At 36.5% G+C, this 18,130-nt stretch overlaps 1 pseudogene; it reads right to left on the reverse strand.

Annotated features, from left to right (window-relative positions):
* Positions 1–6,965: 6,965 nt before the first annotated feature.
* Positions 6,966–17,887, reverse strand: LOC148877534 (cytochrome P450 71A1 pseudogene; annotated as a pseudogene).
* Positions 17,888–18,130: the final 243 nt, after the last annotated feature.

Here is an 18,130-nt window from a genome sequence, read left to right on the forward strand (position 1 = left end):
TGTTGGCAAACCCATTTTGACACAAATTTGGGGGAATGTTTTTTGTTGTCCTGGGATTGGCTCATTCATTTCTGCTACTATAGTGTAACTTGCCCAACAATGGTATTAGAGCTAAGTTGGTTGAAATTAATTGTTTGTATTGATACAAATGGAGGAATCCTCGGGTGTTATGATAAAATTGACTTCATTGAATTATGCCATTTGGGAACCTAGAATGAAGGTCATTCTTTATTGCAAAGATTTGTACCTACCCATAAGAGGTGATGAAGTAAAGCCAAGTGACAAGTCAAGTGATGAATGGGTAACCATGCATAGGAAAACTGTAGGCCAAATCCGGTAATGGATCGATCACAATATTTTTCACCATGTTGCACAAGAAACAAGGGCTGATGTTTTATGGAAAAAAATTAGAGTCTATGTATAAAAGGAAAACATGTTTAAACATGGCTGTCTTGATTAGAAAAGTAGCACATTTGAGATATAAAGATGGGACTAATATATCTGAATATTTAAGTGATTTTCAAGCTTTGATAAACCAATTGACTACTATGAAATTGAATCTGGATGATGAAGTGCAGGCCTTGTTGTTACTTAGTTCCTTGTCTGATAGTTGGGAAACCTTGGTGGTTTCAGTCAGTAATTCAGCCCCTAATGGTGTAGTAACCATTGACATAGTCAAAGATGCTTTGTTGAATGAAGAGTCTGGGAGGAAAGAACAAGGGACTTACTCAGAATCTCAAGCTCTTGTTACAAAAAAGAAAGAAAGACAGGGAAGAAATAAGAGTAGAGGTCCTCGTAACAAATATGATAAATCTAGAGGAAGGTCCAAGTCCAAGAAAAATATCATTTATCATCACTATAATAAGCCAGTACATTACAAAAATGAATGCAAAGTTTGAAAAAGAGAACAAGCCAAAGGGAAAGGTGAAGGCAAGAAAGAAGAAAAAGATAATACAGTTGTTGCAGCCGAGGGTGATGTTGTTATTGTTTGTGATGATAATTTATCAACTTTGCATGCCCAAACAGTGATTGGGTCATAGATTCGGGTGCTTCTTTTCATGTTACTCCCCATGGTGAATTTTTCAGAACTTACACTACAAGTGATTTTGGACATGTTCATATGGGGAATGCTGGTGCATCCAAGATTGTCGGCATGGGAGACATTTGTCTAAATAGCAATATTGGTTGCAAATTAATTTTGAAGAATGTTAGACATGTTCCTGATATCCGTCTAAATCTAATTTCCACTAGCACGTTAGATGATGAGGGTTATGCAAACACCTTCAGTGATGGAAAATGGAAGTTCAGTCAGGGTTCACTCATTGTGGCAAAGGGAAATAAGCACAATACCCTTTATGTGATGCAAGAAAGGTTGAGCAAAGGAGATGTGAATGTAGTTCATGATTCATCCATTGAGCTTTGGCACTGGAGGCTTGGACATTTGAGTGAAAAAGGGCTTCAGATACTTTCCTGATTTGAAAGGTATGCCTCTTGGAACATGTGTACATTGCTTAGCTGACAAACAGAATAGAGTTGCATTTCATAAATTTTCTCCATCTAGAAAGCCTCATGTTTTAGATTTTGTTCACACTGATATTTATTACATAAAAGATAGATCTCTTGGTGGTGCATTATATTTTGTGACATTAATTGATGACCATTCCAGAAAAGCGTAGACATTTGCCTTGAAATCTAAGGATCAAGTGTTAGATGTTTTCAAGTATTTTCATGCCAAGGTTGAGAGAGAAACAGGGAATAAGTTGAAGTTCATCCGAGCTGATAATAGTGGTGAATATAGGGATCCGTTTGAAGAATATTGTAGGATCTGTGGTATTAAGCTTGGGAAAAGTGTTCCTAAGACTCCTCAACACAATGGAGTAGCAGAGAGAATGAACAGAACAATTACTGATAGAATTAGATGCATGCTTTCTCATGCTAAGTTACCTAAATCCTTTTGGGGTGAGCTATGAGAACTGTAGCTTACCTCATCAACCTTTCTCCTTCAGTTCATTTGAACTGAGATACTCCTGAAAGAGTTTGGATAGGAAAAGCCATATCATACAGTCATTTGAAAGTGTTTGGCTGCAGGGCATTTGTTCATATTCCTAGAGATGAAAGATCCAAGCTTGATGACAATGTTAAACAGTGCATCTTCTTAGGCTATGAGCACGAAAAGTTTGGGTACAGGTTATGGGATCCAGTGGGCAAGAAAGTGATCAGAAGCAAAGATGTTGTATTTCTTGAGGATCAAACAATTAAAGATATAGAGAAAATTGAGAAGCCAAAATTCTCTGTTGATGTTCTAATTAACTTGGATCCAATTTTCCCTCCTATAGTTGATGGTGATCACAAGGGAGTTGTACTAAATGAACAGGATGATAAAGTTAGTGATGAAACTCCTATAAATGAAAATACAGAGAAAGTATAGAATGAACAGGTATCTCTAGTTCCTTCACCACAAGTTCAACTTAGAAGATCAACTAGAGAGAGAAGACCTTCCACTAGGTATCCTCCACATGAGTATGTGACGCTGACAGATGGGGGAGAGCCAGAGACTTATCAAGAGGCTATGTTACATGACAAGAAAGATGAGTGGTTGAAAGCAATGCAAGATGAATTAAAATCCTTGCATGAAAACCACACATATGATTTGGTGAAATTACCAAAGGAGAAAAGGGCATTAAAAAACAAATGGGTTTATAAATTGAAATCTGATGAGAGTGGCTCACAACTAAAATACAAGGCAATGATGGTTGTGAAGGGTTTCAGTTAGAAAAAGGGTGTCAACTTTGAAGAAATATTCTCTCCTGTGGTGAAAATGTCTTCTATTCAAGTTATGCTTGGACAAGTTGCAAGTCTAAATTTGAAAGTTGAATAGCTTGATGTGAAGACTATCTTCCTTCATGGTGATTTGAAAGAAGAAATATATATGGAGCAACCAGAAGGATTCAAGGAAAAAAGCAAAGAACATTTGGTATACAGATTAAAGAAACGCTTGTATGGCATAGAGACAGTGGTACAACAAATTTGACTCCTTCGTGGTTAATCATGGGTACACTAGGACCACTTCAGATCATTGTGTATTTGCAAAGAAATTTTCTGATGGTGATTTCATTATTCTCTTGCTTTATGTTGATGATATATTGATAGTTGGACATGATTCAAAGAAGATTGACAGGTTGAAAAATGAGCTTAGCAAGTCTTTTGCAATGAAGGACTTGGAACCAGCTAGACAGATTCTTGGTATGAAGATCTCTCGAGATAGACCGAATGGAAAGTTATGGTTATCTCAAGAAAAATATATTGAGAATGTTTTTGAGAGGTTCAACATGAGTAATGCAAAACCAGTGACTACTACACTTGTAGGTCATTTCAAACTCAACACTAAACAATGTCCTACAAGTGAGAAAGACAAAGCTGAAATGAAGAAATTGCCTTATGCTTTGGCAGTTGGCAGTTTAATGTATGATATGGTGTGCACGAGGCCAGATATTGCTCATTTTGTTGGTATAGTTAGTCGATTTCTCTCTAACCCCGGCAAAGAACATTGAACAACAGTAAAATGGATATTCAGGTATCTCAGAGGTACTTCTCAAATATGTTTATGCTTCGGGAATGGTAAAATCATGTTGGATGGGTACACTGATGTAGACATGGATGGTGATGTTGATTCTTGAAAGTCCACTTTGAGATATTTAATGACTTTTGCAAGGGGAGTAATTTCATGGCAATCCAAACTTCAAAAGTGTATTGCATTGTCTACTATGGAGGTTGAATACATTGCAGTTACAGAAACTTGTAAGGAGATCCTATTGTTGAAGAAGTTCTTACAAGAATTGGGTATGAAGCAAGATAGATATGCTCTCTATTGTGATAGTCATAGTGCTATATATCTCTCTAAAAATCCAACTTTCCACTCAAGATCCAAACACATTGATGTAAAGTACCATTGGATGAGGGATGTGTTGGATATGTAGTTGTTGAACATTTAAAAGATTCATACTTATGAGAATGGTGCACGCATGTTAACAAAGTCCTTGCCTAGAGACAAATTTGAATTCTACAAAGAAGTTGCAGGCTTGGTGAATCCCCCCATATGAGCTGGAGGGGGAGAATTGTTGGGTGTGGGGCCAGCCAATATGGAGGGTCCCACCCCACCTTTATTGGCTCCCGAAAAAAGAGTCATATAGTGGAAAAAATGCTTCCACTTTCAGTTTTTTTTTTTTGGCATCAAATTCGTAACCACCTGACAAAGAAAAACGAAGGAAAAAAACACAGAACCGAAAAAGGTTTTTTCTGGTTCTTTGAGTTTAGTGATGAAGAAGAAGAGAAAGCTGGCTCTTATTCCATTCAAGATCAAGTTCGGAGGTGCCTTTCAAGCCCACTCCAGTTCAAGATTAAGTGTTGGAGTTAAGAATCCCACTCCAGTTCAGATTTGGTGATTCTTCTTCCTTTCTCTACTTCTCAGTTAAGATTTACAACAACTTGGTGAGATCCAAACCTCTATTTGTGTTGTATCCACCTTGCATTTGGTGGTGTTAATGTTGTTCTTGTGAGCCAAGGATTATTTCCTTGATGTTTGTAAGCCTCTAGTTGCAACTAAAAAAGACTTTTGTATCCATTAATTTCTGAATTAGTGGAAGACTTTTATGGACCATAAGTCCCATGGTTTTTCCCCGATTTTGGGGTTTTCCATGTAAAAATTCTGGTGTGTTATTGTGTAGTGACTGCTATCTGTTTTTCTGTTACTTGGCTTAATCGTCTACTTGTTATTATTGTTGTTGGCAAACCCATTTTGACACACAAATTTGGGGGAAAGGTTCTTGCTGTCCTGGGATTGGTTTTACATTCATTTATGCTACTATAGTGTAACTTGCCCAATACATTTCTATCTCTGTCTTCGTTTCCGTTTTCAGTCTCCATCTCTGCCTCCATTTGCGTCCTTGTGGAGGAACCATTGCTTGCGGAATTGCATACCAACATGGCTTCTAATTTCAGAGGAGCTTTGGTTCAAGATGCATGCAGCCAACCCTGTTTCAGGCAAGCTCTAGTTTCAGAGGTTCATCCTTCTCTACACTTCTCTACACTTTGGTCTGAGATGGAGTTTCTCCTATGATAAAAAACTCAACTGATCCTTTCAGAGGTTCATCCTTCTCTACACTTCTTCACTGGAATTTGGAATTCAGATTAATTGTCAGGATTTTGCATGAGGTTGACTACACTGCATATGCCTTCAACACTCGCCCTGTCACCTGAAATCCATGCCAAAAGCCTTTGCGTTTTACTTGTCTATGGCAAAATACGATTCCACCACAATGCAAACAGTGAGTGAGTACCATTGCCAATCGAGTTCTACATCCGATGTGCAAGTAGAAGATTACAGATGCTGAAGATATTGAGTGGTGGTTTAGAAGAGAGCGTTGTGCACACTTTCATTCAATCTAATGTCATTTAATATTTTCAATGTGATGCGTAGTCTCCAAGTAGAAATTGTTGCAGGCTTGTGCCTTGATAAAGAGAGAGAATGTGGTGATTGAAGTTAGTGTTGGATTTTAATCTCATAAGAGATTAAATCCAATGGGTTTGATTGGTCAATTACATGAGAAATTGCACATGCACACTTGATTGAAAATTTATCTTTTTTCTCTTACAAAACCTTGTTTTGAACTTGTCCCACATTGGAAAATTATAAGCTTTGTTTTCAATATTTTAATAGGAGCTGATTTACACTCCTTAGAAATAGTAGAGGAAAGTATGGGGGTTTGATACCGGGTAACGCGTGCACATGTGTGCGCACGTGTGTGTGGTACAATGAAACGCTTTAGAGGCACACTTTGCTCACACTTCGCATGCACCTGCGTGGCTTGCAAAGGGCGGCTTTGGTTTTGGTGCGATGTTGACCGTTGATCACTATTGATGAGATCAATGGTCACAATTCAATCGAGTGTGATCAAGAGGCACAATTCAAAGTAAACAGTCATTAACAATTGTTATTCATGAATTAGACTTCAAAAACACACATTTTTGAAATCCACTCTCTCTCAGTCCGATCTGCTATAGTCTCACAGAAGATTTCTTCAGAGATTCTTCAACTTTGCTAGTTGCAAATTCTCACCCAAGGCTCTGTTGTATCCTGTGAACGGATTTGCATCATTAGAATCCAATATGTAGAATGTTTAACGTTTTCCACTATATGCCCATTCCAAAATTCGAGTAAAACCCATTTTGTTTGTCTTCAACACTTTGCATTCTTCTTCTTGCCATTGATATTCATGTTTCTAGGGTAGTCAAAACCATTTCTTTCATTGATTCCGATGCCTACAGATGGATTATCGGAAAACAAAATATTTTGTTTTCGGACAAAAAGGAAATCAGAGATGAAGATAGAGATGGGACCGGAGATGGAATCAGAGTCAAAGATGGAGTTGGAGATGGAGATGGAGACGAAGACTCAGATGGAATAGAACCATACATAAAGGGTATTTTAGAAATTTAGAAAAATATATATATCAATCACGTGATGTCACATGCGAACCGAATGTGATGGAAAATGAATAGAGGGTCCGGATGTAGTAGGCACGTGACACCTGTCCCAGCTAATGTGCCTTTCTTCTAAACGTTTTTATTCAGTTAGGAATTATCTATTATTTTATTATTTGTATCAAAATAATTAAAAAAAAACAATAAAAAAGGAAAACCTGTTCCAGTTAATGCGCATTTCTCTCCAACCTAATGCCGTTTTGGGTTCTCCCACCTCTTGACCTTCAGTTGGTCTTTGAATTGCCCAAACATTGATGAAGACTCTGGTTTTAACTGGGATATGGTAGCCATTAAATTGGTAGCTCTAATGGACTCTCTTGGAATCAAAAAGAGAGCAGGAGGATGTAATCTTAGAGTCTCTTTGATAACAGCTTTTAAATAAGCCATATGAGGAATGCCATCTTCTTCAAACTTGGATTTCTTACCTAAGTGAAGAAATCCCGAGCACTAAACATTCCCAAAAGTGACGTTACCTCCCTTGTCAAAGGCCCGATCCGTCTGCTATTGTCATCTTCTTCTTCAAACTTGCTACTGAAAGCAGCTCTAGAATCCAAGTTATCGGATAGAATGGGAAGTAACTCGCTTAGATTAATTGAGTTGCGCAACTGACATGCGTGAGATATCTTCTCGATCAAAAGAGCAACCTCTTCTTCCCTTATAAATCTGAATGACTGCACTCTCTTGACGCTCAAGTGGCGGAGAACAGAAATCTTCTTCATCTGTCTCCAGTAGTCGCCGTAGGGTGCAAACCCCTAGTCATTGCAGCCATAGAGAAGCTTCTTTGCAGCAGTTGTAGCAGGCCTAGTTGCAAAGTTAGTATCTTGGATCTTAGTGATCTCCATAGACATTTCTGAGGAGGAAACGACGAGTAGAGGGACACTGCCCAAATGCAATAGCATGAGCAGCCCATACTTTTGAGACAGGGCCCTGAGAGAGCGGTGGGGAAGCGTGCCAAGTTGGTGAAAATTGCCGATGATTGGAATCCTCAGTGGAGACGGTGGCAACTTGACCGAACATCTCCGGAGTCTGAACGGGAAGACAAAAGAGAAGAGGAGAAGAAGAGGGAGTGACAAGAAAGGCAACAGAATTCCTTGCTGCTCGGCGATTGGAATGCTCCAAGAGGCAGGGGTTGGCAGGGTGCAGGTCGACTGTGTTTATGACAAATGCAAATGAACAACTTGTCTCACTCCTAGTTAATAAGTTTTAACTAATAAATTGAAACCGTAAAGCATATATAGGGATGATTAGATTATAATCACCTAATATTAGATGAATGGGTTTCTTGAGACAAATGGCAGGTGAGAGCTTCAAGAACTCCTGCTCCAACCAACCAGTTGCCGCGGCTAAAGGTCAAGAGGTAGGAGAATCCAAAACAGCGGAAGGTTGGAGAGAAAGGCATATTAATTGGGACAGGTTTTCCTTTGTTATTGTTTTTTTATTTTTAATTATTTTGACACAAATAATAAAATAATAAATAATTCCTAACAGAATAAAATTGTTTAGAAGAAAGGTGCATTAGTTGGGACAGGTGTCATATAGTTATTAGATACTTTGTGTTTACTTAACTGCCTACTACATCCCAATCCAATTAATAGTAAGAAAAATTTTAGACAACTATTAAAAACTTCAAGGATACTTTAAGATAATATATAAACAGAATTCACCCCCCCCCCCCCCAAAAAAAAAAAAAAAAAAAAAAAAACTATTTGATGAAACGGTACAAAATCTCAACTTCTGATCAACGATAAATTAAAAAGTCGCCTGCCTTGGGCCCTAGTCATGGGTTTGGGCTTTGAGCATTTGAAAGGGAGACGCAATATTTGGACATCCCACAACGAATCCCACTGAATGGGAAAAAGGAAATCCTTGGTCTCAGAGCTATAAATCCTGACCATGACCCAATTCAATGGCTGTTATTCAATTCAATCCCAAGAAACCCATTTCCTAGCACTTTCATAGGATTTTTGAATGGTTTACTTATATTCCCTAGGGAATTGGGCTGGGCTTAGCAGCTTTAATGAAAGTTATAGCCCAGGCTGGGCCTGAGATTTTTGGGCCGGTCTGGACCAGGCTGAAAATTATCAGTCTACGAGTAGGGGCATTTTCTAGATGTAACACACATCAGCATCAGCAGTTGAATGTAATTATAAAGCACGAATATTCATTAAGTAATAAGAAAGGATCTAATGGCTTACATTTTGATAGCAAACATGACGCACAATGGCAGCTCGCAGGACAGCAAACAATTGGGATTAAGTAGGCTGAGCTGAGAAATACAAGGAGGGGCATATGACCGATATGGCAGGTCTGAATTGGCCACAAGATCTCTCCAAATTTGCAGAAATGGAAGATTTTTTGATCGGGTCGCAAGCAAGGTTCAAAAATTCGTTAAGTATTAGTCCATGCGTATCGTATCGGGAGCACCCTGATACATTCCTACAAAGGTGTATCGGGGTTTTGACGGGTTCAGGGGTGGGGGAACCTTAAACCGGTCCTTCTGAACAAGATTTAAAAAAAAAAAAAGTTAAAAAAATAAAAAAAAAAACAATACCAATACTGCGTATCAATAATTAGAACCTTACTCACAAATAATGAACTTTCCTAAGGAGAGAATTCACATTTGTGCCCCACAAACACCACACAGCATATCCTGTATTGGGAACATCTCCCACTGACAACTTAGGGAGATGTTTCCAATGCATGCTGCTGAGATGTGCAGCGCACCCTCACAGTGCATTCAGCTGTGCATTTGCAACATTTCTTATACTTGTATCAGTGTATGTCGTCATTCATGGAGATGCATGGCTGCGACAAGGTTTAAAATTTCAATATGATACACTCGATACAGGGCGTATCGTATCGTATCTTTTAAAAATAAATACAGGATATGCATAAAAATTGTGCATATTGTCTTTTTTCATGTGTATTGGACCCGTATTGGAGGCGTATTAGAGCATATCGGAGGTGTATCGGGGTGTATTGATAGCATATTGACAAAAAAGATATGGCCAAAAACTGAAAAAATATAAAGGGAAAAAGTAAGTTTATTTTCCCTGAAATAAGCTTTCTTTCACCCCCCCTTAAATGACTCTAAAACTCCAAACCCCATTCCTAGAGTCCCAAATTTGAAAAAATTTGCAAGAAACAAGTGTGAATCGTTAATATTTTTTAAAGATTTTTCAAATTTTGAAAAAAAATATGGTAAAAATAGGTTTTATAATATCTTATAATTTCTTTTTTTCTTGAATTTATAAATTTATGTTATTTCTTACATTCCAAATCATAATTTTTTTTGTGTTATCAATAGATTTATGGAAATCTCATGAAGATATTTGGAGAAAATATAAATTAACAAAAAATTTGACAATGTACTTTTTTCTCTACCTATAAAGACTAGATATGTTTTATATCTATTGATTTATCTATCATATCCATAGAGCGATTGAAATTTCTTCTTTAATATTTTTTATTTTTTATATTTTTAGAATTAAAAAATAAATAATAATTAATTATATTTTATCATTTGATCACAACAATTGAATATATTATAGTTCTATGGATGATCATATCCAAACACCAATTGAAATTTCTTCTTTAATAAATTTTTTATTTTTATATTTATAGAATAAATAAATAAATAAATAATTAATTATATTATATCATTTGATCACAATGATTGAATATATTATAATTCTATGGATGATCTATCATATCCACAAAGAAATTGAAATTTCTTGTTTAGTAACTATTTTTTGAATATATTATATAATGTTTATTTATTTATTTATATTTTTGGAAATAAATAATAAATAATTATTATTTTTAAATAATAAATTATTATTAATTATATTTTCATTTATAAGTTGTGCCAATACATATTTTATGGTTGGATAGGAGAGTTGGGTTTTTCCCATCACATAAAACATTAAAACTTAAGAATTATAATTTATAAATTATAGTTAAGCATACGATTTTTAATGAAATTATAATTAACTACAATATATTTCTTCAGAAAACTATTAGAATATATTAATTTAATGTATATATACCTCATTAAGGTTTTATATTTAGTGTTGTTGATGTATTTTTATAATTTATTAAAGTAATTATAGTGTTTCCAAGTGTATCTATGCATATCTTAGTTTTTCTCTGATACGCATGCATATCCAAGGTGTATCTCGATACATCTCTTAAAATTGCTTTCCTGATACACTTGGTGTTTCCGATAGTTTGAACCTTGGGCTGCGATGGTAGGTGAGATTGGTTTGAGGAACAAATCCAGTTTCTTTAGGCTAACCACCTTTCAATCCTTGCATCGATATCAATCTTGTGCTCCACCTTTTGTTAGTGTTTTGTCAAATAATATTGACTATTGAAAATTCTAACATTAAAATTGTTCAAAAAGCAAGGTTTAATTTGGCCACGTGGTAAGGGTTTTCATGCCAAAATTTTCTCCATTAATAGAAGAAAAGGAACTTAAGCTCCATTTGCTTGCAGCGTTATTTCATTTAACAAGTACAAATAAGAAGAATGGCAAATCCTGGTTCACTTCTGTTTTCGGTTTTACTTTTCTTTTTCTTCAGACTTAAATACAAAGAATCATGAAATGTCGTATTGTTGCAGTTTCTTCCCAGTCAGGTGAGGATTTTACTGTTCAGGTTTTATTTTATTCCATTTGCAATGTAAACAAATAAAATAAGCAGAGAAAATTGGACAAAAATAAATTAGAATTTACATTTAAATCATTTGCACTCCCATACTTTTGCAACGGTACAATGAAATTGCATTACAAAGAAGGCCTTATGGATCCACTTGTACAGCCTTCTTTGTTACTCAATAAGCAGACCTACTGCCATCTCTCTCTTCTCTCTCTTCCTCCTTTAAAAGTGACAAAACACAGACTCCATAGCCTAAGGAAAGTTGGATTAAAACCGTGGAGATGAAGGGAATCCAAATTACATTCACTTGTTGATCAATCAACCTGGTGGATGGTATCAAGAGATCTAGAGTTCTGTGACCCACCATTGATGGCTCCAAGATACTCGACTGTTGAAAGAGAATGGAGACCACCCATGAGAAGAGATGGAAGTTTCTCACCATGGTTGTTTACTCAAAAACAGACTACTCATCTAAACCATGCTTCACTTTCTATTTGTCTGGATGCAAGACTCTCAAGTCTCGATATGATGTGACATGTTATTCTATCCTATAAAGCTTTGAGATCTAGTCTTTCTTTCCACTATACCTAACATGCCATCAATTGGCTTTGTCAATATATCTGTGCTTGGTCTTTTCCTGGTATAGCTTCAAGCAGGCCATCTTGTAACCATTCTGCTCTGAGTGCTCTCTCTCTCTCTCTCTCTCTCTGTTTTCTCTGTTCTAGTCATTTGTCCAAGAATCTAAAACAGGTAATGGTCTCTAATAGTACACATGGAACAGGCTGGCCAGATGGCACGGCCCATTTTGGCTGGATGTGGGCAGCTGAGCTGCATCTTTTAACTAGTCTGTCACTAGGTTGCTCATGCTTTTTAATATTAAAGCCTGTTAGTTATACGGATTGAGCCCTAGACATTTGTTAGGTCTTAGCATAAATCTCGCATAGTACTAAATTCACAATATGGGCTATTTACTAAACAGGTTAGTCAGGTCTTAGTTTTTTGAAGCCCAAGCCCAGCCCGTGTTTGGTTTCTTACTATGAGGCCACCCCATTGACCAATTAACAGATTAAAACCAAAAGCCCAAGTTTACTTCTATAAGCATGGCAGAGAAGCAAGGAGGCATTGTGATTTGTGAAGAAGGGTCATGGAGAGGGAATGAAAATGACCAATTCTCTTCGTGAAGAGTTTGGACTCCCTCCTGGGCTTGTCCCTCTCTTTGACTTAGAAGCAGTGGCTAAAGAGCTCATGCCTCATGCTCTATTGCTCTGGCCCTCGGTTAGTGAAATCACTTGCTGGTGTCACTACAAGACTTTTCTGGTTGAGGTTTTTGCCGCCGGTGATCGAGAACAGGCACTGGCCTATTTTGATACATGATATACTACGAGTACTTGATTCCCTTTTGATGTAAAATTCCTTACGAACTTTCCCTCGACTTTCTGTTTCTCTCGTATGAATCAATCAAACCAAAGACAGTTTTAGAGGGGATTTTTTGGATCTTTTGTGGATTTGGTACCTGGGGGAATGAATACAGATATTACTGGAGATATATTGTCTTGTATGTGGGTTTGGTGACAAAAGTTTTGATGAAAACTTGAATCATGAATGGTCCAAAAAAGCGTGTCGGCAGCTTGAGCTATTGGACCTTCGGAGCCTGATGCACAAATTTCAATTTAGTTTCTTGGTTTTAAATCTAAAACCTTTTCTTTTTTTAGGCCCTGTTATTTATCTGTTTTGGGATTTTGAGAGGGGAAAATTGGTCAATGGGGTTATGCGTTTTTTTCAGGTTTATGTAGGAATCAGAGAGTTTATTTTCCTGGGCATCAAGTAAGGGATACCCATCTCCCATGTGGGTAAATTAAATTTTCCATCTTGGAAAAGTTGCCAATACTTGGATGGGACAAAAATGCCCCTTTTGATAATGGAATTTTTATAACTGAAATGGTCATTATATTATTTACCTGAAATTACATGGGTAAGTGCATTTACCTGGATAAATAACTTACTGAAAAGAGAATAGGCCCCCCATGTAAATAAGGCAATGAACATTTTAGTCATAAAAGTCCAATATTAAAGGGGTATTTTTGTCCCATTCAAGTATTGACAGTTTTCCCCCAGATGGCATTGTTATTTACCCAGTTAGAAGATGGCTATCACTTACTCACCCAGGAAAATAAACCTCACATAAATCTGATAAAAAAACATGGGTTTCTTAGTCAATGAAAATCAAAATTCCACTTACCAATTTCCCCTCTCTCAAAATATGAAAAAAAAAAACACCCCTAATTTCGATTTGATATGAGCTATTAACAACCAATTCTTTTGCCATATATCCTTCCATTGATTTGTTAACTTTCCTATCTCTAAAATTTAAATTACTAGCAATTCCTTAATGGCTGAAGTAGGGTGAACTGAATGACTTATTATTTTGCCTTTTATTCAATAAAATATTCAAGATATAGTAATCAACTTAACTTATTGGAAATATCTATAATGCTATAAAGACATGATATGGTAAAGGCTCTTACCAATCAAAATCCATGAATTTTGATGAAAATTCACCTGATTAATTACCACTATGATGTTGGCTATAAATTTTTCCCGTATCGTGTCTTTTCGGTATCATAATGAAACCCTTACTAATTCAATAAAAGACAAAATAATAAATCATTCGGTTCAGCCACTTCTACGGCTAAACAGCCCAATATTTGGATTAATTACAGGACCCTTCACCAATTACATGTTTTAATTCAAAATTCAACCTTTACAAGGATATCTTGTGTTGACAGAATTAGCTGCTATGAATCGGCAAAACCACAAATCCAACTCCTCCTATCATATAAGCATTGAAAGATTGGAAGGAGGCCAAGACAGCCCAAAGAAGCAAAAGCAAGACTTAACCAATTTTTATTTTCTATTGCTATATGCAAGATTTAAAGTATTGACATGTATTGGCCGATATTGATATGTATCGTTCTAGGACCTCTCCGATATGTCCCTACAGTGGATGCATTGGGGTTTGACCAGTTCAGGGGGTAGAGAAGCCCTAAACCAGCCCCCTTGAACCGGTTTTGAAAAAAGTAAAAAAGAAAAAAGGTATCGATATCGCCCAATACACTCCTACCAACGTATCAGACATATCAATATTTTAAACGGTATGGTGCATTTATGGTGCATTTACAAGAATTCCCTTTCAATCCAAAATGATGTTTCTTTGGCTCTCTTTGATAACCTCTGATCTTGTGCCACATGGAAGAAATCTGATGGTCCACTTTCCTTGTTAAGAGTTGTGGCTTGCAAGTAAGCATACAAGTGATAAATGTAAGCCAAGAATTCCATTCACCATCAAATGGGTCCCATATAAGGAGATCAAACAGAAAAATTCTGCACCACTTAAACCTTCTCCAGACCTTGTTGAACTTCAATATCACATTCTTTTAGCTTCCAAACGTAGACTGAAAAACAAAAATCGTTGGTTCTCATGTTCATACTGATTTTGGCTCAAGTAATCTTTCAGAGACCCAATTCAATGAAGATATATACATTCGATGTCAAATCCTCTGTGTGTTGTTGAATGGATTTTTCATTTCAAGAAGGGAATTCTAATTAAATAAAATTTAAATATTACTTTCATCAAAGTCAATTTCATCTATATATGTGAACATAGTTGATGAATAGCTATTGTAAGTTTGTAACTGACCGAACGAAAATGTAAATATTAAGCTAATTCACCATCCAGTGGCTAAATTTGTAAGCCCTGATTTTTGGGTCACTTTCTCATTAAAATTGTAAAGCTTCGATGTTTGGCTTTTATGAGGAAAAGCTTTCAAAATAGGGCAGCTGGTGATATAGCAAGTGGTCAATAAAGAGCTTCAGCTTTCCTTCAATGATGGGCAATCTGGAATGTCCACTCATTCCTCCTCAACAGTCAACGCTACTGAGATTGAGATTGGAAAGCTTACTCAGGTGGAGGTCTAGCTAGGGTTGGGTTATTAAAGCCTATTTCAATTGCCAGTTTGTAGCACAGTTGGATATAACTTGTTTTGGATGGTTCAGTTAAGCCTATCCCAAATGTCAACCCTCAACGCTCGTCTGTTTGTGTTTCTTACTTTCTTTCTACCACCAATTCAAAGGTTAGAAAGCTGAAGATAAAAGAAAATAATTCTTAAGGCTGCTACCTCATCCATGTTTTGATATTGATAGTGATAGCATTTTCAGAGGCTGTCATTTCATCAAGCAAATTTGGATGATTACTAGTGACTCAGTTCCATCCCCTGTGGAAAAATTTAATTCCATTATTGATAGAGTAAGGCACATTTTACTTGAGACGATTTCGTTTATGAGTTCTGAGACAAATTTATCAAATTTTAAGCAATGCATATCGGTTAATTGGATTAAACCAAAGGAAGAACAAATCAAAATAAACTTTGATTGTGCGATTGCCTGTGTGGCCAGAAACTACGTATCTTACATGGATGCAAAAATCCACCGTCAATTCGATGTAATATTATATCGATAATCACATTTTTCGAAATTCAATAATTCAGACATTTTATATTATGCAGTGTGAAACTCTCTATCAATAGACTTTTATATCAATAAGGCTTTACACCGCAAACAAACGCAGTCTAAAAATACAAAATTGGTCCTCACACCCACCTTACAGCCCATGCATGAGAACATTTTGAGGTGAATGTAAGGACCAATTATGTGAGGTGGAAATGAACTCTTGGAGAATCTCACCTTCATACCATTATAACTACTGAACACTAACCGTTGATACAATGGAAAAGACCCAAGTCTCCTTTCTTTTAAGTTGCCCATTTTCATATATTTGTGAAAATCTTTCTTCCCCATATTCTTCTTATTTTGGCTTCAAAACATTGTGTGTGGGTGTGTATGGATTGGAAGAGACTTAAAATCTAAAATTGAGTGAAAAAAACTCCGTTACTGTACTCTAAGAGAAAACAAAAATAAAATGATTTCATTTCAGATAAAATCCAAGCATGATGCCAAATAAAAGGAATCATTACCCAGCTACATGGGGTCTTGCGAAAGGATAAACTGGAAATCATGTTTGGGTACACAAAGCGGCAGCTCTCAGGTTTGAACCCGTATTTTCACACTTGACTAAGATTTTACAAATTACACCAAATAATATGGCCCTCACAACTCACAAGCATGATGCCAAAAACATGTAGAAATTATTAGTAATGATGCAACACCAAGGTTGTATTAACATTCTTAATGAACGGGTCACACATTATGGAAAGACAAAAAAAACCCTATTGATAATAATGATAAACAGGGGCAATCACTCAGGACCACCATGAACAAACGCTACACCTGTCGCCCTGTTTATTAGTGTCCGGTGTCCACCGCCAAAGTTGACTCCCTCTGTCCATGACAGATTTGGTTACATATCTCGAATCCCTTGACTGGATTTCTTACATTTCTCATTTCTATTCTCATCACATCGTAGGAAGAGAAGCCGGATTTGAATTCCACGGAAGGGATGTTTTTGTTGGTATACTACACTCCACCTTAGAATTTTGAATTCTACTACAGATTTACAATAATTTAAAATTTCAAACACCTTTAAACCAAGTGAAATCAAAATAAAAAACGATTAATTGAATCGGTCGGTTTGATTTATAGAAAACCAATAGTTAATCGAACTGATCGGTATATATATATATATATATTTTATATATATTTATGTATATTATATTATATATATTATATATTATAAATTAATAACATGCAATATATAAAATATATATATATATATTTATATATTTTTATAATATATATTATAAATATTAAAAAGCTGATAAATCGACGAACCGAATCGATGATTAATTGAACTGGTCAACCGGTTAATCGATAGGTTTCGCTCGATTTTAATTACCGGTTTTCCAGAAACTGATACTGCCGATACGATTACAAAAAATGCCCCACGGTGCAATCGTGAGCATCCCTAATCCCTACTCCACCTAAACACCAATATCCATCTGTGTATTAACATCGATTCTAAGCTGGCATCTACCCCAACTGTACAATGAGCTAAAATTTGTGAGAATAGACTGAACAGTAAAATCCCTTTTTTTTCTTTTCGTAAGTCCATACACCTGGCAGGATTATACAGGCAGAAACGACACATCCCTTGGTCATTTCCAATTCTGTAGTTAAGGGGCACTTCTTCATAGAGAAATTGGTTCCGTCAATGTATTCCAGTCTGATGCAAGTGCAAGAAGGATGGGAAATGGTTGTCGGCTTCTGGCCAATTTAGGAGGTGTTTGGTACAGTCGTGTTGTATTGTTATTGCCTATTGGGTTGATCAATCCAAATCTGTGTGAAAATGTGTTTTCACATCATACGAGTGTACACGAGAGACACCAAATTTGACGTAGTTTTAGGTAAAAATAACAATTTGTATTGATCATATCAACATTTTCAAAACCTTTCAGGAACAAAAAGAATCTATAATGTAAATTTGTTTTTGATGAGAGATAAAATGGCCTTCCAATCACGAGCTGTCACATGGCAGCCAAAACTAATTTACGACACCTCAGCATTACATGTGGCATGACTTTGCTTGAATTCATATCGACGGATTTATGCCGCTCAGAGGGATCACGCTCATTGATTGCCCCCAGCACCGATCTACCTCTCTGACCTGGGCAACCCATGACCTAAGGGATCATGCCGACCTCAAGATGCACCACTTAACGCCCCCGAAACATGTGTGGACACGGCACCCACGTGGCAATGATAAACCCGGTTCTTTCGGTTTTGTGGGAAACCGGATAAGGGCCACGATGACGCCATGTGGGCATACTCCGTAAGCAAGAGATGAATAAGTCCTCTCATCTCCAAACATGTCATGCACACCTTTACGCTCACTCTTTTGCATACTATATCTCTGCTTTGAT

The sequence above is a fragment of the Nelumbo lutea genome, chromosome 1, assembly GCF_056320005.1.
Source record: "Nelumbo lutea isolate HS-2025 chromosome 1, American lotus-T2T, whole genome shotgun sequence".
Classification (NCBI taxonomy): Eukaryota; Viridiplantae; Streptophyta; class Magnoliopsida; order Proteales; family Nelumbonaceae; genus Nelumbo; species Nelumbo lutea.